The 26,668-nt window shown below is 42.2% G+C and overlaps 1 protein-coding gene across 2 annotated transcripts in view; it reads right to left on the bottom strand.

Moving 5' to 3' along the window:
* DNAJB6 (DnaJ heat shock protein family (Hsp40) member B6) overlaps nt 1–26,668 on the bottom strand; it is a 57,441-nt gene that overhangs the window by 7,171 nt on the left and 23,602 nt on the right. The gene's annotated exons all lie outside the window — the stretch shown is intronic.

Below are 26,668 nucleotides of genomic sequence, written 5' to 3'. Positions count from 1 at the left end.
CCTGCTAAAATCTGCAACACAGCAAGATGTAAACTCAGGTGCATTAAAAACATAAGCAGGCCTGGATCCTAGTGACAATCTTTGGAGTGTTCAGAAATGGCACAACAGATCATGTGAATTGATTGTGACACTATCTTCTCAAGGCCTGTTAAAGGGGGACTTTGGCAATAAGTAAAAAGCTTACTTGGGAGGCAAAAGGAAAGCTGAGGATTGCAAGAATGCAAAGATGAATAAGATCATGCACAGGGAGAAAGAGATTTGTGCAAAGTGATCCTGACCACTGCCTGGGATGTAATGAGACAAAAACATTAAGGCAGAACTTGTGTTCTCCACATCTTTCTTTTTTAAAAAAGGAGTCCCACACACATATCTAATCTTTTCAGCCATAAAGTCTAAAGTAAAGAAAATAGAGGACATGCTTCTCAGGACTCTCCAAAGGTTTTTCCTATTCTCCTGGACCAGTGATGAACTGATACACAGCAGCTTCCATAATTCACATCAATAGCTTGTGCTTCTCACAGATGGTGAGTTGCTAAGAGGTTACAGGACCCACCAGGTCTCTGCACCCACTTCTTTGGATCAGCTCAATCAGATGCCCTTGACTGCCATGTCTCCCTAAATGGCTGCCCATGGATTTGAAGCACAAGGTGTCTGGTTGATGGGAGTCTGCAACCCTCTAGAAGAGACTACCAGCATCATGCAATCCTGAGACTTGCACTCTGGGGTTCATTCACCTTATTCAAGAACCAAAGAGTCCAAGCAACTTGTCAAGTGAAAGGGTAACTGTTCACACTGGCATGGCAGAATTGAGATTGTACTATAGGTCAATATTGCAAGAAGTTCAAGGTTCATACTACAAGGAAGTACTAACGCTCAGTGCAGCCTAGCCTTATGTTCCAACCAGCATAAACCAGTCTTTCTTAACCTAGTGTCGTCCACTATTTTAGACTGCAGATTCTATTATCTCTGACCTTCAGCCTTGCTAGCATAAACTCTCCAGAAAGCAACTGAACCCACCAGAGGTGCCTTCATAACAAAGCTTGAGTTATCCACAAGGAAGTGATGACCATCTGGAGCTGTCATCATCAATCCATTCATTCACATTTGAGCAAGAGTATAAAAAAGCTATGTTCAATGAATATAGGGCATCACCCAATGTGGCTGTTGAACGTATCTGCTTACATCCCATCTCACACAGTCCCCTACTCACTTTTGCAGGCCTTTCCCTTTTTCATAGATACACAGACAAGCATAGTGAGTGGCTCCTTTGTTCTGTGACTTGAGCTTATCCAACTTCCCAGCTCAGTTCCACCGCTAGAAAAAGCCTTCATTTTTAGGCCTTTGGGTTTGTAAATCTACTGTTTTAGAGTTCTGTGCTTTTAAATCTGGCTGTTTCAAACCTGCTTTACTTACCAAGGATTTTCCCAAGGTTTTAAGAGATACTGGCAGCCCCTCTGTTGCCACTACAAAGTGTCGTAGGTTAAAAACAAAGCAACCTCAGATACTAGGAATAAAATCCTCATGGGGCAAGCTATAAACCAACCACAGGAGACGCCCCAAAGGGCTGCCCCAGTTTTAAGGAACGGATTAGTTCTTGAGGCAAGACATAAAAGTAGAAATGAAAACGGCAGGCAGAGCGCGCCAGGAGGAAAACTTTTACCACAAAGACATTAAACAATACGAAAGAGGTGCTGGAATTTCTAACACATTGCTTAGTTCATCTCGTTAATCAGATTTAATGAGTGCTCATAAAAGCATGGTGTCATCCAAGGTGGTGCCACATTTTGTGCGTGCTTTCCCTACTGGCTCATGCATCATTTGGTAAGGATGGCAAGATGGCTGTATGTAGTTGGTTACAAGCGAGTCCTGTGACGAAGAGCACTAGGAACTGGCATGAAGAAGTGAGAGACAGGTCATAGGGAAAGGAAATCCTTAAGAACTATTGCATGTGCAAAGCTGGGATGCTTTTGGATCACAGCACTGAAAAGTAGTATGACAATAGTTCTCAAATGCCACTAACAGGACTAACATGGAAAACTGGCAGAACCCCGTGCCAACTTGAAACTAGAGTTTAATTCCAAGTTCAGACATGACATAACCCTGCCCAAGCTCATCTTCTCTTGTCCTCAGTCTTATTTCTGAGTAATGGAAGTAATCTACAAAACAAAGGGGACTTCTTATAAGGACAAAGGCTTTGAGGAGCTTATCAGGACAATATTAAACAACGAAGCATGGACACACTATTAAACTGATTTTAAGAAGGATGTTTACTTCCTCTTCTACTGCCCATAACTTTTCTTTTTAAGGGGGTGCCCTTTCTCAGTTGTTATAGAACATAATGTCTCCTTCACCAGTCCCCACTAAATAGGACCAAGTCTCATCCTTGCACGGGAGAACTTCTCAGTTGATTTTTCACAGAATACAAGATACATCTGACCTGCTGGCCCTCTGCTGTGATTTAGGTGACACAGTAATTGCTCGGTTCGTTTAAGGACAGCAAATCCACAGTCAGCACTACCTTATCCTAAAGTAGCCTGTGGGTCGCTCAGATTTGTTTCTATATAGCCCTGGAAGCCAGTATGCGGCTGGCTAGCCTATTGCTACATCAGAACAGAATGTCACTGTGTTGTGGCTTGTGCACTTACATGATTGTGCAATTTGTACAAAGTTTAATGGGGATATTTTTGGGAGGGGGTAGGTATGATTGTTTGGGGAAGAAGAAGCACATGTACAAAGGCTGCTCAGAGAAATGAATGTTGCCTCCACGTACTGCAGCAGCAATGCTGGCCCAAGGTATTTTGCTACTTGTGGCAGAAGGGAAACAGCACCCCTTCCTTCCAAGTCAAAGTGCATGGTATCCGATTTTGGCACCTGAATCAGAAAATGCCCAAAACGCTTCTCCCATTTCCTAGGAGAAAAAGAAAGGCAATAAATAGTGATACAATAAAAAAACAACCAACTTCATAACTTGCTGCTCTTTCGTGACACCCAAAGTCTGCTGCCTGAGGCAGACGCCCCATCTGCCTAATGGCAGGGCTAGCCCTGAATAGCAAAAGGAATTTCTTCTACACAGAAGCTCAGTCCCAATAAGACTGAGGCCCTGTTCATGGGTGGTTCTCTAGACTGGATGGATGAGAGGTTGCCTGCTCTTGATGGGGTGACACTCCCACTGAAGGAGTGGCTAGACAACTTTGGAGTCCTTTTGGATCCTTTGCTGTCACTTGAGGCTCAGGTGGCCTCAGTGGCGCAGAGTGCCTTCCATTAGCTTCGGCTAGTGGCCCGGACAGGGACAGGGACAGCCTAACTACTGCTGTCTAGGCTCTGGTAACCTCTAGGTTAGATTACTGCAATGTGTCTGCCTCTTAAGATGGTTCAGAAACTTAAGCTGGTGCAGAATTCAGCATCCAGGTTGCTCAGTGTAACAGGACCAGGGGTAGGCAACCTTCTCAATCCGGCCCGCGGACGGTCCAGGAATCAGCATGTTTTTACATGAGTAGAATGTGTGCTTTTATTTAAAATGCATCTCTGGGTTATTTGTGGGGCATAGGAATTCGTTCATTTTTTCCTTCAAAATATAGTCCAGCCCCCCACATGGTCTGAGGGACGGTGGAGCGGCCCACGGCAGAAAAAGGTTGCTGACCCCTGGACAAGACAGTTTGAGCATCTTACACTGATCCCGGCTGCCAATTCTGGGCCCAAGTCAAAGGGTTGGTTTTTACCTATAAAGCTAAACGGCTCAGGACTGCTTTCCTTCAACAAGGCATTTTGCTGATTAACAATCTATGGCTTTTTAAATGTGTTCATGGGAAGCGGGGTGGATATTGGTTTTGGTTTTGTTTTCTTATGTATTTTGTATTTTCCTGTTGCGAACAGCCCTGAGATCTTTGGAAGAAGGGTGGTATACAAATTTAATAAGTCACCATCATATCTATGCAGTCAGCTAGGGCTGTTTAATGATAAGGCTCTCTCTCTCACGAGCCTCAAGCCTAACCAGTTCCTAAATTATAACACTCTTTCCATTCCATGTTTGAAGACTGGTTTTCCACCGGTACCATTAAAGGCGGCTCAGATGGCAACAGGTCAAGGAAAAGTTTCAAACACCAACCACCATGCACAGGAAGTCATGAGGTCTGGATGATGATGAGTAGGAATGTACATGTGATTTGACTGATCCGGTTTCTCTTCCACTCCATAAAGATTGCAGTTCAGCGACAGAAATGTAGGAAGTTGGCTTGTGATAGGTCAGGCTGCTGTCTACTCTGACTCACATCAGCTCTTGGGAGTGTCAAGCAAATACCACCTATGCCAAGGCTTTTAACCTGGAAGTTCTGTATGCAGAGCTCTGATCTAGCACTGAGCCAGAGAACTACCTGTACATTCCTACATACATTCAGCCAGGTCCCACCCATTTAATTCCCTACCCATGGGCCACCACAACTTGTCCAGTAACTTGGAGAAATGCAAGGTAGATTATTTTTTAGGGGGGAGGTGACAACAGAGACTTTCTTCCTGCACCCACCAGTCCCCAAAACATCTTCTGCGACATTTACTGAAAATTAGCATTTAGAAGTTAGAACCAGCACTGCTATGTTCCTTATAATTAAAGCATGCTAACGCCAAAGCATCACAGTGATGAATAGTTATTCCTTACAGTAATTATACTGGGGGGGGGGGAAGTTTCATATTTGTTTCCCCCCAGCTTACTGAAATAGGGTTTTCTTCTCCCCATGCAATTAACAGTATTGGCTTTATTCCTCTCTAACCCAATTAAAATTCTCTTATGAAAAGAGTTCTTAGGCAGAACGGCTAGGATTCAAAGCTATCACACAAGCAACTGATAATTTGAATGTTAAAACTAGCTGCTTCTTTCATCTGATTGTTATAGCCAAATTTAATTGTAAAATGACTTAAAAGGTAATTCCAATCATGCTGATGTGTTAATTGTTAACTGCAACGCTGGAGATCTTTTCCAAAAAGAGACTTGTGTGGCTCAGTTGTTTGGATCTGACTTCTTCATTCAGTCATGCAAGTCCCTTTTGGATAGGAGTTTGCACTTATGTTTAACCAAGAACCTCATTTTACCCCAAAGGGCTGGCCCAGAATCAAACAAAAAGGGGCAGAGCTTTATTCTTTAGCAGGTGGTCTTAATCTCAGGGCCATGGGTCCAAAACCCATGTTGGGCAAAAGGATTCCTGCATTGCAGGGGGTTGGACTAGATGATCCTCGTGGTCCCTTCCAACTCTACAATTCTATTCTGAGGGTCAGCAAGTGTTCACTATTTAATGGACATCTTAAGGAAACCTAAGAGCTACAGGAAGACTTTGAGAAGTTGTGGCAGTATCTTAAACTGTGGCATGAAGAAGAAATGGAAGTGTACAATATATAAATATAAAAGTATGGGCTGGGATCTAGATCATGGTTGCTCCATCCCCTTGATCCCTTGACTTGCTGTTTATGAACCATGTTTCTTCTCTGCTAATGTCTAGAAGAAGACAACATGTGATGTTGATGCTCTTGAGTTTCTTTGCTCCATGAGCAGCAGCCAATTAAGCAGATCCAGAGGTGAGGCAAAGCAGGAGCCAAACGTCTCCTGTAATACCCCTAGATTACTGGCTCTCAATCCTGCCAACCTAGCAGTTTGAAAGCACATCAAAGTGCAAGTAGATAAATAGGTACCGCTCCGGTGGGAAGGTAAACGGTGTTTCCGTGCGCTGGTCTGGTTCGCCAGAAGCGGCTTAGTCATGCTGGCCACATGACTTGGAAGCTGTACGCCAGCCCCCTCAGCCAATAAAGCAAGATGAGCGCCGCAACCCCAGAGTCGGCCACGACTGGACCTAATGGTCAGGGGTCCCTTTATCTTTACCTATTGGCTCTCAAACTTTTTTTCTCTTGCCCACACTTTCAGATTTTTTTATGCATATAAGGAATACATTTGGAAACGCAACTATGATTGACTGAAGCGATCCAAGCCCTAATGTTGCAGAAGCATTTACAAGGCAATACGTGGTGTTAGATAACTTGTTGGAATTGGTGTTAAATGAATCTTCAGCATTGCGAGGCATATTCCCAAAGATCTGTTCAGGTTGCATGATAAAACCTGAATAAACAGGAATCTCTCTTAACATCTTTCACAGTCTCAATAATATGAATTAGCTTAGCCTGGGTGGTAGGACAAGAAAATCCCCAATCCACCATATTATCCTGTGTCTGAACACAACACTCTTAACTAGAAGGGGGGAAATGATATAATGAAGTATATACATTCTAGCCAGCAGAGGGCAGTACTACACACTGAGAAAGATCAACTGAGAAAGATCAACAGTGAAGTAATCTGTCAACACTTTTAATAAGGAATAGGCTTTCAGTGTATGCCTTATAAAAGGGTAAAAGGCATGTTGACAAGTCAGTACATTTGCTGAAGATGCGTACTTCAAATTTACTGACAACTCTTCACTGTCAGAAGCAAAACTGCATGCATCCGTTCTGCAGTTTGTGGAAGGGCAAAGAGGCAATTAGCAACCGATATTCGTGAAACAAAGGTTTGGAGGGCAACCAAAACATAGCGATGAGCATAAGAGAAGAGGGTCATTTGCAACAGCATTAAAGAAGCGATGACACACTGATGATTAGATGCATTGCAAAAAGACCTGCGAAACTGAAGAGGGTGGTCTATTGATGGATATGAGCATAGATGGCCAAAATAAACCTTCATTTTCAGAGACAGTACATCCAGAGTCCCCCCAAAAAAATGCCAAATGTAGGAGACAAGCAACAGAGAAAGGCATTCAACAGACAGTGCTGGCCTGGGATGAGTTCAGCCATAAACTAGCAGTGAGTGTTTGGGGCAAAATTCCTTCCCCTCCCCTCCCACACCTTAGCCTCAATTCTAGATCTGTAAAATGGGCACTTTTTCAGAACTGTTGTAAACATCTGTTCTAAGATTGTAAAGAACTTTGCACACTTAATAGGAGAAATGACTCCTTCTCATAGGATGTTGCAGAGTTAAGAGAGAGGGAGTTTACTGGTGAAGCAAGACTCAGCTTGCCGTTCTTGAGGGTGAAGCAGCAATAAATGTATTCCACCACAAGGTATGACTGAAGCAGGGAAACACCAACTGTGGGACAAAGCTCTGACAAGATGGTACAGCTTCTTCTCTCACACCCTGGCCTCAGGCTGCATCTCATCTCATTGTACTTTTTTTGGGGGGGTGTGAAGAGAATGGAGAGCTTGCTTTGTCTCATGTTGGGATCACCATTACAAATGAACCTTTGTGCAACCTAATGGAAAGAGGTATACATGCTTTTAAGCATCTATCCTGCAGGAGCACAGCAGTTATTTCTAATTATTGTTCAGCCCATGCTGGGGGGGGGGGAGCAAGAAGATGTCACTGTAAAAACAATTTAATAAAATAGCTTTCCTTTCACCTCCCAAAACTATGCATTCCCAGAATACTGCCCTGCTCCCACTCCCACTAATACAACATTGCTGGAATACCGATTTAGACCGAAAAAACTACCATGATTCTTTGAGAACTTACTTCCAAATGCTGGTGTCAGGCTATCTCCTACTACCACCCCACTCTTCACATTTTTCTCTGTCAAGTTCCCCAGTGTACAATTTATATTTCTCTTCGAAACCTGCCTCTATTTGCAAAGCAGACTTAATGCCGTTTTGCTTCAGCGACACGGTTACATCATTGTGCCTCCAGATCAAAGCTTCGTAGACAAATCAAGGATTAATATTTATTTTGCCAAATTAATTAGTGCATATGACAAGGCTGTCGTGATTCAAAAACAGTACAGTGAAAAACAAAGGACTACAGTAAACTGGACCCAATGGTGGCCGCCAGAGAACAGCTCTGCATGGAAGAAAATGAAAATCTGCACCAATTACAATGCATTTGCTGCAACGGCATTTGAGAATCTTGAGCAAAATTTGGAAGCTTTTGGCCAAATATTTTGCAAAGATCATGAATGGACAGCAAAGACTTGCCATCCTCAGCCTCAACAAGCAGGAGGCAGCATCCTTCTAAGCATGGCAGAGCAAAGTTAGACACCATCTGCTACATACTGAGAACCTCACCAAAAGCTCCTGAGAGTTTAGGAGAGCTGCCTTGTTGCTTTTAAGGTTTCCTCTTAAATTATGCACATTAGAGTCAACTCTTTTAAAAGGATAGCTCAGATTCCCAAGTGATGCCATTTTGTGCTAGAAGCTGCCATAGCGGTGTTAACTACAGCAGTGTGCATATCACTGGGTGCAATCATCAAGAAGCTCTAGTTAGATATTTGCTTAGGACAGGGGTAGGCAACCTAAAGCCCAGGGTCCAGAGGCGGCCCAATCGCCTTCTAAATCGGCCTGCGGATGGTCCAGGAATCAGCACGTTTTTACATGAGTAGAATGTGTCCTTTTATTTAAAATGCATCTCTGGGTTATTTGTGTGGCCTGCCTGGTGTTTTTACATGACTAGAATGTGTGCTTTTATTTAAAATGCATCTCTGAGTTATTTGTGGGGCATAGGAATTTGTTCATTTTTTTCTCCAAAATATAGCCCAGCCCACCACATGGTCTGAGGGACAGTGGACTGGCCCATGGCTGAAAAAGGTTGCTGACCCCTGGTAGGAACACATTGAATTAATGAAGCCAAGAGGCTTGGGTAACTGGAAAACCATTACTTTCTTATTGCATTTTGTGCTAACCCATGTCCTACAAAGACCACCCTCCCTCTGAATTTAGCATTCAGTATTCCTTTTAGTAGACTAAATGCCCAATGGGGAGCTGCTTTTGGGGGGGCTGCAATCTTCTATTGATTTGGCAGTACGCAGTACGCTGAAAATCCTGAAGCATTTTCCAACACAGGGAACCTTCAGAGTTCAAAATACTGCCAGTTCCATAGCTCATACAAATGCTTCTGAATATTAAAATTTCTTTCCAGCAAGTGTTTGAAATTCCAGAAAAACCCACAACACTTGCAGCACTTCCAAATAAGGCAAAGTTATAATAAAAATTAACTTGCTTTTTCAAAAACACGAATGCTTTGCTATACCCCGTCATGTATTTTTTTAAACAAGAACTTACGCTGATATATGTTCTACTAAAAAAAAAAAAAAACTTGAAATATCCCAGGGTCTGATATTATGTGAAAAGTCACTTTTTAAAAAATTCCTGGCCAAACAATGCTTGGTAGACATGAGACTGAAATCATCTAGGAACCATTTAAGGAATGTCAAAGCAGCTGTGAAATCACTAGCATGTGGCATTTTGCAAGTCTGGAAGAGATTTATTTGTTTTTTTAGCTCACCCCTGCATGTTTACTCAGAAGTAAACCCCAGAAAGTTCAATGGGACTCAGAGCAGCACATATAGCCCTTCCTCCAGTTTTATCATCACAAAGACACTAGTAGGTAAAGCTGAGACCTAGGCAACTACAGCAGATTTGAAACCAGATTTGAAACCAATTCCAGCCTACACTCTATCCTCTACCACCCTGGCTCTCAGTGTTCTTGCAGCTCCTGCTGAACCATTTAAGGACACTGTCACACTCTAGATAATCACAACAGCTTTGGAGATGATGCCACCTTCCTCTGTTATCTATAGATCTGCAAAAAACCCAGGTGGTCTCTGACTGGACAATATAAGCTTGTGGTCATATGAAGATAGATCAGAATGAGAAGAACAACTTGAGAGAAATGAGTGTGTGAAACAGAAAATGGAAATGGTGGAGGGTAGTAAATTAGAGGAAATAAAGTTCCGCGCTATGGAGACATGGCTGGTGTTTCATGGGCGATTCCTTCCTGGTTTCTGAAATCTCAGGTGATCTCACTCTATGACTTTCAGTCTACATTTGTGACAGTTCACTGTGTTCCGACAGCCTTGAGCAATTCAGAGAAGACAAACAGGGAAATTCCCATTCTTCCGGGATGTTTCTCTGCTTTTAGTTGTATAAATTTACTAAGAGCTCTTCCAAGAATGAATTTTCAGCTGCAGGTGTGGTGTAAAACATTACACAAGACCGTAATGCAGAACACCCAACGTCTCACCTTCAGAAAGCAAGGCCCTTCCGATAGTTTCCGCAGCACCCTGTTACAGCCTCCTATTTTTGGAAGATTTGATCTGGCAGGCCTAAGCCACAGACAAACTATTCTGAAACCAAGCTCACTCTTATGGTCGAAGAATGCCTAGCCGTTTGCCAAACAAAAGCTCTGCCGAACCAATGAAGGCATGGCAGCCTGATATGTGACGTGCCAAAGGTCGCCGCCAGAGCATGACAAGTTTCATTTCAGTATGTTCCTCTGAGCTCAGTTCTTTTCGTACCCTGAACCGATTGCAGCAGCACAAACAAAACAAGCATGCGTCTGGTAATTCTAGAAGATAATGCATTCTTGGGCCCCTGCCCTAACGTAAGGGATGGGCTGAGATGGATATGAAGCAGACACTGTACCCTTACACTGAAGCAAGCGCTCTAGTCCCCACCTCACCTCACCTCTGCACCTGCACCACACCCTGAATATAGCACACAGCTATGAAAGGCCTAAAGGTAAAGGGACCCCTGACCATTAGGTCCAGTCGTGGCTGACTCTGGGGTTGTGGCGCTCATCTCGCTTTATTGGCCGAGGGAGCCGGCGTACAGCTTCCGGGTCATGTGGCCAGCATGACTAAGCCGCTTCTGGTGAACCAGAGCAGTGCACGGAAATGCCGTTTACCTTCCCGCCTATTTATCTACTTGCACTTTGACGTGCTTTCGAACTGTTAGGTGGACAGGAGCTGGGACCGAGCAACGGGAGCTCACCCCGTTGCGGGGATTCAAACCGCCAACCTTCTGATGGCAAGTCCCAGGCTCTGTGGTTTAACCCACAGCACCACCCACGTCCTACTAGTCAAATTAAGGTCCATGCACGCAGTGCCAGCGTTCATTTCCCAGGTGCCAGATTAGCAATGGACACCTTCAACCATCTGACCTCTCCAGCTGTCTTAAGCAGGTAAGCAGAAGTGCTTCATCACTGCATTCATATCCCACCTATTCCTCCAAGGAGTACATGGTTCACGCTCCTCCGCAGTTAATCCCTACAACGACCCTGTGAGGTAGGTCAAGAGGCTGGGACTGGCCCAAGGTCACCCAGCGAGCTTCGTTCCCGAGTGGGGATTTGAACCCTGATCTCCCAGGTCCTAGTCTGGCATTCTAACCGCTACACCACGCTGGCTCCCTACAGTACTTCTGCTATGGGGCAGCTATATAAATTAAGTATAAATATGGGGAAAGCAAAAAGTCACTTAGGGAAGGATCTGAAATATTCTCCTTGAAGCTTGAATTTATTTTATTCTGGGTTGTTTTATTTCATGTTTTAATGCGTTGTAAAGAATTGATTATTTAAAATATATAGCAGTACAGAAATGAAACAAATTATATTATTATTATTATTATTATTATTATTATTATTATTATTATTTCCTCCACTGGAGGAAAAATGGTGCCTAGACAGTATGTTGTGGCGACCATAACCTAGGTTTTAAGGTGCCATTTGGCAATTAGCTTATGTATCCGAGTTTCTAACACTGCACAGTGACAGGCATGGATGTATGTATGATATGGTTAATCAGCATCCTATCCTATTACAGTGGTACCTTGGGTTACATATGCTTCAGGTTACAGACTCTGCTAACCCAGAAATAGTGCTTCAGGTTAAGAACTTTGCTTCAGGATGAGAACAGAAATCGTGCTCCGGCAGCGCGGCAGCAGCAGGAGGCCCATTAGCTAAAGTGGTGCTTCAGGTTAAGAACAGTTTCAGGTTAAGTACGGACCTCCGGATTAAGTACCGTATTTTTTTGCACCATAACACTCACTTTTTTCCTCCTAGAAAGTAAGGGGAATGTCTGTGCATGTTATGGAGCGAATGCCTGCGGGTGGCGGGGATCTGCTGCAGTCGTGAGCAGAGGATCCATGGTTCCCCTTCCTTCCCTCCTCCGTGGTTACAAAGCATGGATCCACATGGATCCTCAGGATTTTTGCATTGGGCTACTCCAAACTCACTGTCAGATCACATGTCTGTGGCCACAGCATGAAGCACAAAAATCATATATCCCCTATTTCGTTTAGAATATTTTTTTTCTTGTTTTCCTCCTCTAAAAACTATGTGCATGTTATGGACTGGTGTGTGTTATAGAGTGAAAAATACGGTACTTAACCTGAGGTACCACTGTATACTAGAACCAAGACTCTTCCTTGCAGCTGTGCAAGTAGCCCACTAACTCCAGGATGGTTGTGCACAGTTTTTTCCCTACTCAGGTGGTAGAATATGCACCCCTGACAACTGTTCCCCATAAATCCTTACAGAAAGCTTATCCCAGGTCTGCACTCCATTAACTCTCCTCATGCAGGACAGGAACAAACCATCAGTCGCAGGACAAGGCAGTGAGTATCTAATGAAAAGGAAGCCACAGTCAAACAGCGGCTGCCCAGCATCACTGCCAAGCAATCCTTCCCCAAGAGTATTATTGTTCATTATTAATGTATATATCCCTTTAGGTCGAAAAAGCCTTCTGAGTGGTTTACAAGATTAAAAGCCAATTTCACCAACATTAAACTATAAGCCTCCATAATTAAAGCACGCAATAAAACAACCCCATTAAAACAACACAGCAATTAAAACAGGTCAAGAGATCAAGGGAATGTGTGTAATCAGGTGCGTCTTCAGAAGCCAGCGGAACGCCGAAACAGATGGGGCCTCCCTTATTTCAGCAGAGAGGTTATCAGCGAATGAGTCACAATGGTTAAGGTATCCATGTCCTGAAGGGCACAGTTGTTGATCCACCAGCCAAAGATACAGATAGGGTATCCAGTGGACACGTATCCCAAGACTAGTGGCTTGCAAAAGTAGCAGGCAGCCATCTAAGCCAGCCTTTCTCAACCTGTGGGTTCCCAGATGTTGTTGAACTACAACTCCCATCACCCCAGCTAGCAAGGCCAGAGCTCAGGGGTGATGGGAGTTGTAGTCCAACAACATCTGGGGACCCATAGGTTGAGAACCGCTGCTGAGCAGTACAGTATAAAGCTGTTAGTAAAACTAATCCAGTGTCCTTTCCCAAAATTGTAGTGCACTGTCACAGCTAAATATATTGACAGGAAAGCCTTCCATTCAATCTCACCATACCCACAGTCTCCCTTAAGTTAGCTTTAAGCAAGCCACAGTTCTGACCCTCTGATCCCCCATCTACAACATGGTAAAAAGGTTATTGTACAGAAGATGCATTTGAAGTGCTCTGAACACTGGAATGCACAGTATAAATACCGGCTGCTATCGACAGAACGCAGGTCTTGCTTTCTGATAACTGCAGCCTTTTATTTGAATGCCTGTCTTAAGCTCAATAATTTACGTTGCAGTGGTATCTTTTGACGGGTATTTGGCACTCAAAGAATTGCTCATTGCCATGATGGGATGTCCCAACCCGTTTATGTTTACTCAGCAGACTGCAAAGTTTGCTGATCCGGGCTTTATAATTCTGTGAAACCTCATACAAGCCCCATAAGTACTCAGGATAGATGCCAAAGGCACAAGTCCTATTATAGCACAGCCAACAGGTCTGGTGTAATGGAAGTTTTAGAATCTTTTAGAAGAAAGCTTGGTTGCTTAAGAAATGCAGCCAAGCCACAGACCTCTCATTCCAAGGATGAAATGGGAGGAATAGATAGGTGGGCACTGAATGAAGCCTCCTCAGCACTGAAGAAGTAAAATCCTGGAGAGACACCCATTTCACACCAGCCATCGCTTTGTAACTTCTCAGGGGCTGGAAGGTCTGATAAAACAAAAAATGCCCACAACCAGCAAGTGTAACAAGCTAAATATGCAGCTATGGATTGCATGTCCATCAGAAGGTCTCACACCTTACACACAAGTAGTCTCACACAGGTAGTGCACCACACACAAGAGGCATGACACTCCCTGGTCTCCACAGAAGGCAGCCCTTTGCTTTTTAGCGGTTTGCTTCAAGATGTTTCATGTTGTCTATTTGATGTGCATCTTTCTCTTTCCATGTATGGAAATCATGCAGTAACCTGAAGACCTGACAACTTAAAGGATATTCTTTCCCACATGTATCTACCGATACATTAAGAGCTTCATCAGATAGCCTTCTCTCCTGGTGCTCCACTGAAATTAGGTAGGGGGCAACAGCAAAGAGCGCCTTCTCAGCTTCAGTACTGTTTATGGAATGTTCTACTCAGGAAAAGCTCACCTGGTGCAATTCTTAGGCTTCTTTCAACAGCAATGCCCTTTAAATGTTCCCAACCTTTTAAAAGTGGCTAGTTAGCTGCTGTGGATATTGTGCCTTTATCCCATTTCTTCTAGGAAAAGGGACTTTTTCATATAGCACACAGTTAAACTAGGGAACTCACTTCCACAAGAAGCGGTGATGGCATCAACCTAAAGATCTTTTAAAAAGTATTAAAATTCATGGAGAGAGCTATTGATGGCTACTAGTCATTATGGCTATTCTCTGCCTCTACAGTTGGGATGTAGCAATGCTTCTGAATACCAGCCGCTGGAAACCACAGGAGAGTGCTCTTGCGCTTGAATCCTGCTTGCTGGTTTCCTACAGGCAATGGGCTGGCCACTGTGAGAACAGGATGCTGGACTAGATGGGCCACTGGCCTCATCCAGCACATTCTTATGATGTTCTATTTTTATTGCGACTGTTTTTTATTGTCTCAACAGTTGGAACATATTTAAATGTCTGTAATGCTACCTTGGGAGTTTTGTTCCCTGGTGCAGGATAGAAAATTGTTTAAGTAAGAAAGAATGTTCTATTGTCAAACTAAGAAAGGACTGATAAGTTAACATTCTTCCTAAACTTGCACATATGTTTACCATAAAATCTGAATGACAGTTTTTCCTTGCTTCAAGAATAAAGAGAGAGATTATAAGCAGCTGGGGAAAAGTAGCTTTGTGCTATTATGCTAGCATGTTTTTAAATGTTTGGGACTGCTTAAGACCTTGAGTTAAGATTATGCAAAAGTAGTAAATTGCAAAATTATTTGCCCTTCGTAGTTTAAAGGCTACTTTCCTCAAGGAGAATTAGTGAGGCATCTGCTGCAACCCATTAGTATATAGAAGATATGCAAACTTTCTGGTTGCACAAGCATCTTCTTCGGGTAAACTATGGAAACACAGTCACTCCTGCACTGCTTGGTAATGTCAGAAATTAATGGTCACATAGGGAAAAACTTGCTCTGCAGCTTCTTCCCACATTAGCTTTGCAATTCTCAGAAACTGGAGCAATGCTGGAAAGAACTGCGGCATAAAAAGGAGCCGCAAATGGCTGAAGGAGCAAAGTTTAGTGTAGCCTTAAAATCCCACCTGTTTTCATGAAGCAGAACAGAATTCAGGTTCTGCAGAAACAAATGAATTTTTTTTAAAAGTAGTATCAATCAAATACAACGCAGCAAACGCCTATCTTGGGAAATCTTGTACCAAGTCACACCTACACATTCTGGCAAGCAAGGAAGGCTTTCCCGGTAGTATTCTCAAGCAAACCAGTTACTATCCTTGTAGGCAAGTGTTGCCGTGTTTTAAAAAGTCCCAAAGACCATTGCACACACTGGACACCATGCAAAGAGGAAGTTACTTGGCTCCGGTGGAAATAAAAGCATTAATAATCCAAGGAAGCACAAAACTAAAGGAAAACCCAAAACAAATATAAGAATGGTTTTGTTCTCAAGGGGAATAAGCAGACCCTAAGTAAGTTTCAGCTAAGAAAACAAAGCACTGGAAGGGGGCTTAAAGACAGCGTGCTAATTCGCGGCGTTCTCCTAAAACCTGTCAATACTAACAGAGGCGTTTTCTAGCCTGAAGCCAGACTGCTGGTGAATCCAACTGAAGATGCTGACTAGGGGTCCACACATTTTGCCTTGTCTAGAAATGTATTAATGCCAGAAGCCTTGCGATTGCCTTGCACAGCAGTTCCAAAAGTCAGTACAGTACGAGATCAGGAACAACGGTCTGCTCCCCTCGTCCGATTCCTGCTGAAAGAAGGGCAAGCCCCAACCCTTATGCTGAGTTAGCTATAGAGAGGTGTGTGGCAAATATCCATGCCTTGCTTCTGAAGGTTGAGCGCCTCCAAAGTGCAGCATAGCTACTGGGACCAGGTTCCAAAGTGGAGAGGGGTCTGAATCTCACGCTTCTCATATTGCACAGTTGTGAAGATAACAACACCCTGCTCCCCCCTCCAGCTCTAACTGTGGGAGGAAGGCTGGAGCTTGTGATGAGGGTCAGAAAACTTGAAACTTAGGAAACGTTTTTCAGGGAAGGACATACAAAGGAGCTACAATACTCCCCCCCCCAAAAAATCTTATAAGAGAAAAACAGTTCTAGGAAAAGATACCGTGCATCAAGGGCTTGAAAAAGAGCTCTTGGCTGTTTACCAAAGATCTCTGCTTCCACCAGAGGAGTAAGCAAGCCAATACTTTACCTCTGACTGAGCAGCCTTTATTTAGTCCATCAGCTTGCAAACAGGCTTCTTGGAAATGCTTCTTAACAGTACTAGTAATGTTCATTTTTCAAATTCTACTACCTGAACGATTATCTTGATTGCCTTCACTGTCGGGGTTACTGCTCTGAAGAGACAGGCATTCAAGCTTTAAACAAAAGTGCTTGTCACAGGTTTTCACCCAACACACAAGCAAGCTAGTATCTGGGAAGTATATTCCCAAGGCAATAATCTGACTGCTTTGCCACTTTCCCAAACCACTGGACACAGAAGGAGATACACATAATGTTCTAAATGTTCACCCTTTGGCACCGAGGAGGTTACTCTTCAGGGAGCTATCATAATCAGAGAAAAACAAAATTTCTTCACAGTGAATGTGCAGTTCTTTTTTGATATGGCAGAAAGTGTACAGACTGTGGGTGTCATCTGGTCTAGAAAAAAACTATTTTAACATAACCCAGACACCAGCTGACAAGCCACCAAGTCTTAGCTTGCACCATCTGCCCTAGATCACTCACTCTGGCCAGGTAAGCATCTTTAAACTGTCTGCAAGTTCATGAAAAGCAGCAGTAAGCTTCAACACATTTTCTTATATATAGTTGCACAACTTGCAGAATAGCTATCGAACTATTTATCTTGAGAGACTGGGAGCACTATTAAGCTGCCCTGCTCCAGCTCACATGGTTGTTGCTGCAGTATTGCTTGTATATTGCAACAGACACACACGGAATGTGTACATTAAAATTATATATATATACTTTTCTGTCTGAAAGTCTAGAGCTAAGGCCAGAGCTATAAGATGCAGTGTGCATGGCCAAGAGCCAATTTGGAACAGTGGTTAGAATATACGACCAGTGTCAAGGAGACCAGATTTAAATTATGAAGCTCACTGGGTGACCTTGGGCCAGCCACTGTCTCTCAGCCTAATCTACCTTGCAGAGTTGTTGGGAGGGGGAGAACCATGCACATCACCTTGCCCTTCTTGGAGGAAAATGTAATAGTATATATAATAATATTATGCCAATGCCTATCAGAATGGCTTGGGTCCTTTGTTTGCCCAGTCTTGTCCTGGCAACCATTTGTTGGTTTTGCCAAACAAAACAAAGACAAGTCCTGCCTACGCACAGTCATACCTTGGAAGTCAAATGGAATAGGTTCCGGAAGTCCGTTTGACATCCAAAACGTCCGGAAACCAAAGCGCAGTTTCTGATTGGCTCCAGGAAGCTCCTGCAGCCAATTGGAAGCCGTGGAAGCCCCGTCATATGTTCGGGTTCCAAAGAACGTTCACAAACCGGCATTTGGAAGCCAAAACATCCAAGTACCAAGGCGTTCTAGATCCATGGTATGACTGCATTGCTAAATGCCTCACATTTCAGAGCCAGTGAGATGGGTGGCTCCTCTATCCTTTCTCACTTCTCTTGCTTGAGCCCTTACTGCCTGCCATGCCACCTGATGCATCCCCTTCTTTCCTCCCATATTAAAGCCAGGTCTTTGGTTGGATGGAACAAAAGCAATGGCAATACAGTCTCCCCACCCTGGCTAGGGTTAGTCCTAAATTTCAGCTGGGCGGGGGAAACTGTCTCCTGCCCTTTCCCCACACTAATTTTCACTGTGTCCTTATGCACTGTGTGACAGCTAGAATATCGAGACGCACACATGGGAAGAAGCCTGTCAACAAGACGTTATAAATATTGAGATATATGGATTATAGAATTGTTGAATTGTAGAGTTGGAAGGGACTCAAAGTGTCATCCAGCCCAACCTACTACAATGGTCTGACTCGGTATAATAAAGTTTCCCATCTTCCTAAAGATACTGTGTTCATACAGGCAAACCTTAAAAAATGATAACATACCTTTGAAACAATCACATCAATAGGAGTCAGGATTCTGAACACTAGTAACTTTTAGAATACTAAAACAGTCTCACCCATTTTCAACCATAATCAGAATAAGCAAATGCAAATTTGCACAGATTTCTGGCTAAAATTAGAAGGCGTTGAGTACAAAGAGCGCTCTTTGAATGAGAAAGTGGGGAGCAACGAAAACATGCACATTAGATGAAATGCAAATAGCAAAGGCATCCTATAAAAGACTTGTTCGTTCCTGATATATAGAAATACACAAAATACACAGTAGCTGCTACTCATTTGCCATTCTGTTCTCAATGCAGAGGGTTCAACCCAAGTTTTGTCACTACTTAGCATTCAAGGAATTGTTCCTGTATGTTTCAACAGGCTGTGCTGTTCGACATTTGTTAATTCATATGACATCTGCAGTGATCCGTTAATTAGGCTGTGCCACCCATAATTCCGGAAACTGCTCTCCCTTTCCCAGGGCACATGCCTCTCTGGGTCTCTCACTCTCAAGACAGCCACACCAAGGAAGGAAGAAGTGCATGTGTGACTCCTTGCCCCAGGCGGCGCCCTAGATTGTCCCAGGGGGTGTCTGTTTAGCACCTACTGACCTACATTGTTCGAATAATATGCTATTATTTTGAAGTGTCTTATCCTGGCCAGCTGCCATGAACAGGCCCAAACAGCAATTTAGGAATTTTTTAACACCACACCCAACAGTGAACTTTGATCTCCATCCAAAGTTTAATTACGTGGCAGTCTAGTACTTTTTACCTTAGGTACACACATCAGAAATCTAAGTCACTGGAGTGCTTTTGAGAGACTCCAACAACAGAAGATATGCTGCTTGGGAAGGCATTATTTGTGTATCCAACTGCAGCAATTTATGGGAGAAAACAGAGTTACCATGGATCTAATCTTATGTAAACGTTCTGGGACTACACACATAATGAAAACACAGCTGAATGCCCTTTTAAGTACCAAGTGGAATTATGATTTGAGAGGCACATTAGGGCCTTTATTTTTGTCTAAGGAGGTGACTTAGATGAGGAAACCCTACGACAATGGATTCTGACCTTTGTCAACAGCTTCTGAAACCTGCGCGTTATAAAAAATACTCCAAATAAACTTCCCAAACATTAGAATGGTTTGCTCAGTACTTTTTACAAATTTGTGACTAATGGTTGCATCTCATACAGCCACGTAATGGTCCAGTCAGTACTAGAATGGGCAATTTCTTCCTTTTTAAGCACTGCCTAGGAGCATTTTCTAATTTATATTTGTTTTCTCTGGTACATTTAGAATTATTGGGCTGCAGCCTAAGGCCAAATAAACTTAAAATTTGATTTAACTTCTGTGGCTATCAGCTCTGTGTCTAAGTTCAGTTCAAAATCTCTGGTGGCTTGGTGTTTATAGTGGCTAACTAACTGTGTTTGTTTTTTTGCTTTTAACAAATGTCCCTTAGAAATGTAAATGGTTAAGCGGTATATCAGTGCCTTAAATAAACAAATAAATCAGTCAACGCCAAAAGTATGAGGTGGAGCACATTCAAGTGTGTGCTGTAATGCATATGCCCCTTGTGCCTTGGTGTATATTTGCCTCTAGTCTACTGAGCTGGGGAACCAGTGGTGAGGTAGCATGTGGTGCAGATGTGACTGTATGTCACAGGCAGTATCATGCACATATAGACGTCTTATCTAACAGCACTGGCAGCCTTATTCTCCTGCAATTCCCTTATTTTTCACCTGATCTTTCAAGAGAGCTACTGTATTGAATACACAGTAGCAGGGCTAGGAAAGATCTTTATCGAACATAGTGGGAAGCCAGTGAGAGTAAACAATGCCAAGCTAAGTGAATCAATGATCTGGCTCAATATAAGGCAGTTCCAGGCATCAATATGGCCAGTGTGAGCAACCCAATGCACAGCCTTAGGATTAAAAGCTTCTTCAAAAACCTGAGTACGGTACAAATAAATTCGGAATTCTACAGCCAGCAAAATAGAAGCAAGGACGTTTAAGAATGCAGTCTGCCCTGGACAACCTCAAAGCATATGCTGAACAGAGATCATGACTCAAAGTCTTTTTCAACCTGACCTTAATCATAAGCATGTAACTTAAAAAGTAACCTAAATATTCTGCTAGTGCAACTCAATGACAAGAAATGTACATGAAGATGCTACCAAGCAACTCATTATGAAGAGTGAAGGAAGAGGAGAAGTTTCGTAGGGTCGACTGTCCGTCATTTGACATGTGAAATCTCATTACAAGCAAGCTCAACTCTGAGGTTCGGAAAAGCATTTTGTATAAAGAGCAAAGTAATTGTTATAGGGAAGCCAGATGGCAATGGTGTTCCGCCGAGCATCGTAAGTAAAAAGACTAATGCAGCCCTTACATTATAAAGAATGAAAGTGACCATCATAAAGAAGGATTTGAAACAGAGGTACTCCAAGTGGAGGACAGAAACCAAACAGCAGTCTCACATGCCACAGTACTACAGAAAATGAAATTAGTTTTGAATGCAGCTTATGATACATCATGGGAATCAGAACTGGGAGCAGAGAGATACCCGAACCCTGCTTGTATGGAGGACATTAGACTGAAGGTTTGGCAAAGTTTCCACCAATAAGAACTGAGAATTAAGGCAAAGGCCTCATTGTCCTATATCACATCACAATGTGGGCACAGGTTGTAAACTATATGCAATCACTAAGATACCCAACTGCAGCCTCATTTATCAATTTTCAACATATATCATTTTTAAAAAAAACACTTTTGTAGATGAAGAAACTGAGGTTAAGTGATTCATCTAGTAACAACAGCTAAGCAAGAGCTAAGCAGATTTTATGTTTGAGCATTTGGGTCTAATGTGAACCTACACATATGGTTAATGAAGACTCCAAAACATACTGGGACACAACACTATACAAGACATCAGACAAATGCCATTTGCATACAAACCAATTATGTTCAGCCAGGCAGATGGGCAACAGAGAAAGCCCAGACATGAGAATGACATGTATAAGTCAATGTTTAAATCTTTCAAAATTAAATCAGACGTCTCAAAACACTCACATAAATTATACCTTTACAAAACACAACATTTTAAGGGGGACAGTTTAGCAATACCTTGTTGGAAAACAATCCCAAGGTACAAATGACAGCGTTCAATCTAGTAACTAGACAGAAGACAGGTTAATACAATGTATTTAATAATAAACTTCACAATTTAGAAAATTTGGTATTAGCATGTCTCAGTATTGAATGCTTCAGCAACTGGGTCAAGTTTCAAACAAGGGGGGGGGGAATGTGTTTCATGTGCTAATGCAGGAGAAGATTGCAGACCTTGTCACCTACACACAAATACAGCATGCATTTAGTGGCCCTTAGAAACAACTTTCGAAACTTACCCAAGCTTTGAAAATAAAGGATGCCAAAGTTCTACAGAAAGTTATGATACAGCTACTTACCCACAGGATTTAAACATAGTACACATAGTAGGCTTGATTCAGACTTAGCTGCACATACACCCCACTGAAATTAACAGCACAAATAAAGTCATGCCTTCGTTCCATTGATTTCAAAGTGCAACAAAGTCTGGATCCAATAGATAAATTTCTCTTTCTCTGGCAGCAGCTGTAAAATGTAGCCCATCAGCTATTCTCAAGACTAGATTATCAGCCACACCAGCCAGTCGCAGCTAGAAAAACCCACAAGTGACCAAGTCAAAACTATTATATTCTGTAATAGTGTGGCAATAGAGCACAATCTGTAGTCAGGAAGTGTCATAGGTCAGTGGTAAAAAGCACACTGCTTGCATGCGGAATGACCATGTTCTGCCACTCAGTGTGGACAACACTTAGGAAGAGGGACCAACACCCAACGTGTTAAAACAAATAGGGTGGTAGGAATTAAGTATAAATCCATAACCTGCCCATTTGTTATCACTGTTGAATATTTCACCTCTAAATACTTTTCCCACCCTACTCAATCACTCCATCTAATAACAATCTTAGCTGATGAGTGCTGACAGGGGTTGGTTTTTTTAGCTAAAACGTGAGTGTACTGAGAAACAAAACAGGTTCATGGGGACCCCAAAACTTGCAGTAATTGAAAAAATATTTTTGTGGGGAAAATCCACATGAGGACGCATGTTCAGCAGTCACAGAATGCTGAGTGCTTGTTAGGATAGGGGAGAACAAAGCCAGGGTGGCGGTAGAATGGAATATCCAGGAAGAGAACATGGCTGGTTGGAATACTTGTGAGTACTCCACACTGGAGCAGTTTGCTTTAAGTCTCATTTCTTCTTTCTAATTGAGAACTCAGGTGGTTGAACGCTTTATCATTTAGGAAGAGAAACAGAGCCATACATAGACAGGGGAGTGGTTTTTACAGGAAACTTTCTAGGTGTGCAGAAATATACATACTTGGAAATGAAAGGGTTTTTTATTTTAAAGCTACTTTGACAAGAACCTGTCACCTTACAGAATGCTAGTGGCAGGTCAGTATATTGAGGGGGGCTCTAAATAAACTGTTAGGCAGACTGTGGAAGTCTACAAATTAAATATATGGTCAAAAGTAATTGGAACAAAGATTTCATGTCATTGAAAAAAGAAAAACAAAGTAGGGCGAGTGGAAATGGACTTGTCAAGCCCCTGACATTTTACACTGCATATTCCAGAAAAGGGGGAATGGCACTGGTTTGGGGAGTTGCATAAGCAAAAACAATTACACAACTCAGAATAGGAAAATGGTACTGTATTGTACTCGATATGTATGGCTGGAAAACTAATTACATCAATGAAGGTACAGAAACAAAAAACCCAAATAATATAAATCAGAAGATGGCACAACTGTAGACAAAGATCCACTCTGACTGCTCAGCCTTTCAAAAAAGCACAAGAACCGCCAACTCTTCGGGAGTTGATCACTCATATAATGGACAATTGATAAAACAATCTCAATTGAAAAATACAAAGCAGTCAAAACACTTCTTTGTCTACTAGTGTGCAGTCTTCTAATTGATTTTTTTTGTATCTTCAATGATGTAGTTTACATTAGATAAATAGATAGATGATAGATAGATAGATAGATAGATAGACCGACCGACCATGTTTATACTCTGGGTCTTGCAATTGTTCTTGCTTTGGCTTCTAAGGACCTTCATTTTTATTGTTCTTTATCTAGGGGAGGTGCATGCCAATGAAGCCAACCCCCAGGAAAGTAAATGAGCACCAGTTACCCTTTCCAGACTGGAAACAGGTAAACTGAATTTTTTGTGGATGCATGGACTAACAGGTTTCTGTTGGGCTAAAAACAATACACCCAACCCCCAGGCAAGGTTTGGATTTATTCTCACAAATGCTAAGCAGTAAGAACCACATTTCGCCAGATCAAATTTAACACCTTGGACATACAGACAACACAAAGTGTCGCTTGGCTTGCAATACCAGAAAGGTTAGCAGCTAAGAGTTAGATTTGACATCCAAATGACTAGCTGCTGCTACTAAATATGATGCAGCGCATTTGGAAGAGACAGAACTGCCAGGCAATTTGGTATACAGGGGCTGTGTACATTCTATGATCAGATTGCGCAAGTACAAAAATCATCTAGCACAGAATTCACCATCCTGAAAATCTCAGCTCTTGATAAGCTACAAAGTATGAGCGGCATGTCTGTCAGTGATGCAAATTACATGTTTTCTCATAATTCCCATGGGATTCTGCCCTCACTTGAAGGCTGGTGGTGAAGGTTTTGCAGATAATGCATATGTTTGATGCCTGGTGAAGTCTCATGAGATTTCAAGTGATACAGGAGAGGGCTTCAAAATAAGCAAATATGTAAATTTTAATTGCAAGGCAGGATACAGGATGTTGACAATTCTTGGCACACAGTTCTGATTTTCAACCACAGTATATACACAGCCCCATGTTTGCCTGCATAGAACCATTCCAGCAAAAGCACCCATGTGGCAAGTTAAGCACATTGTGTTTTGAAATATGAAATAATGTACAGTATTCTACTTATTTTATCACCATAATATAGTTGTTGATGGGCTACCCTTCTAACTCTTGTCAAGTTTTGCTCAACAATACAGTTTGTTTTTAAGATAATAATAAGCTACAACTAGCACTGTCAATAGTTCTTAAACTGTGAATGTTGAAAAAGTACCAGGGGCTGATTCTTCAATGAAAGTAACCTATTAATGCTCTCCTTTAGCAATTTGGATGGAATTTATGAGGAGTGAAATGGAAAATGCACAAGGCAGCTAGTTTTTGTTTCAGTTAAAGGCTTCTGTTTATAGCAAGTTTGATTAGCCTTTCCTAACTCAGTATCATTCACCCTCATCATTCTAGACTGATGTTTCCCAAAGAGAACAGCAATAAGAAATGAAATATAGATCATAATGGGTTACTGATTAATGAATTCTGTGTTAAAAATACATTTGACCTTTTCTCATTCCTTTGTCCCACATGCCCTAGAATGGCACTTGGCCAGGGGCACTGTGGAAGATGCAAAATGGTGGTCAGTCTGTCAACATGGCCATTGCTGCTGCTACAAAAGTGACGGGGGGGGGGGACTCAGGGGAAAAGAAACTATGCTACAGCCACTGCTAGTGGTGAGCTCCACATCCACAAGGAAGTGCTGGAGAATTTCTTCTCCCAATGAAGGAGTTTGGTGAAATGGTCCCCTCCCCTCTTTAATTACAGAAGTACAGTCAATTTGGAGGACACAGCCCAAGATATATGAACATGTGCCAACCATTGAGAGGTTTACATTAGGAAGGACCTTAAAAGGGTATGATCATAGAATCACAAAATTGTAGAGTTGGAAGGGACCCCAAGAGTCATCTAGTCCAATTCCCTGCAATGCAGGAATGATACTTTCTATAATTTTTAGGGAGGATATCCAAAGCTAGACTTATGGTTAGTTTTAGAAATGGATACAAAGTGCACTTGCACGTCCTAAATTAATAGGTACTGACTTTCTGCTGAAGTTATATAGCACAGTGGCTAGCCTACAGTCCTTCAGATGTTATTGGACTACAACTCCCATCAGTCCCAGCCACCAGGAACAACAATGGGATGGGAACTGTAGTCCAACAACTTCCAGAAGGCTACAGGTTAACCACCAGTAGGAAACAACTTCATTACAACTAATGATGATCTAAAGATTTTAGAGCAAAGCTGCCCTGATAAAGGTTTACCTTCCTCTTTTTCTCCCACACTTCCAGTGTGATCCTCTGTCTCGTAGCTTAATTTAAATAGGTTTCACTGGAGCCTAGCTTATACCGAATAAGGGACTCGCCCATGTTCTTATCCAACTGAATGGCAGTCTAAAAAAATGCAACACTTAAACTGAAAAACAAATACATGTTTCCTATTTTGCTTTTTGCAGCCATCTACTGTTTCAGGAAAAAACAAAAAGCATTGCTCACTGAAAAATAATGGTTAGAACTACATTTATGTCAGTTCACAAAAAAATGAATTTAGGGGATAATATCAATCTCTGATGTCCTGCTTGAGCAATGAGCTTCGTGAAAATGGAACTTAACTCTTGCTCTCCCCACACATTCTCAAAATCTGCTTCAAAAGGTTCAGGGAACTCTCTGGCGCAGATGGGGGGGCAGGTTTGCAGGCAGAGGGGGGGGAAAACAATTGTTTCACACCTGCTGGTGTGACATTTACCTAATCCAGAGAAATAACACTTGTCTAGTTGAGAATGTTGTGGTTAATGTTTTAGTGGCACCCAATTCTTATATGGGGAAACGTTTGCAAGGAAGAAACTCTGAAGTAAGCAGGTACTGAAAAGCAGAGTATAGTTATCATCCAAGTTACACAGGCGCACAAAAAAAGCTACAAATGTTACCCATGAAAGAATGCACCACAAACATCAGCATTTATTCATTTTTTAACGTTTTAGCAAAAATGACAAAGTACCCAAGCTCACTAGTTTTAACTTTTGTTAGCCTAGGCTTAAACATTACACATTTAGATGTCAAAACTGACTAAATTGCCAGCATTCATGCACAACTAGAAAACATCCTTAATTCGTTTAAACCAAAAATGCACCATCTGTAACATATTAACATTATTTCACTACTAAATATTGAAAGCTTGAAACTAAATCTGCCTCAGAAATGTTAAACTTCACAGTAGATTTAAACTACTAGTTGGCTCACATATCAAACAAACAAACAAAAAAATCAAAAAAAGCAGGATTCATGCTAATGTTAGTGTACAATTTTGCCCTAGCGCTAATGCAGGGTAATTGTCCACCTAGAATCAGGTTTAATAAAAAGCAAAGTGCATACAGAAATTTACAACAATTTTAAGGACAA

Source organism: Podarcis raffonei, chromosome 12 (genome assembly GCF_027172205.1).
Source record: "Podarcis raffonei isolate rPodRaf1 chromosome 12, rPodRaf1.pri, whole genome shotgun sequence".
NCBI classification, from domain to species: Eukaryota; Metazoa; Chordata; class Lepidosauria; order Squamata; family Lacertidae; genus Podarcis; species Podarcis raffonei.
The sequence above is the reverse complement of the archived record's forward strand: the minus strand, read 5'-3'. Positions and strand labels throughout refer to the sequence as shown.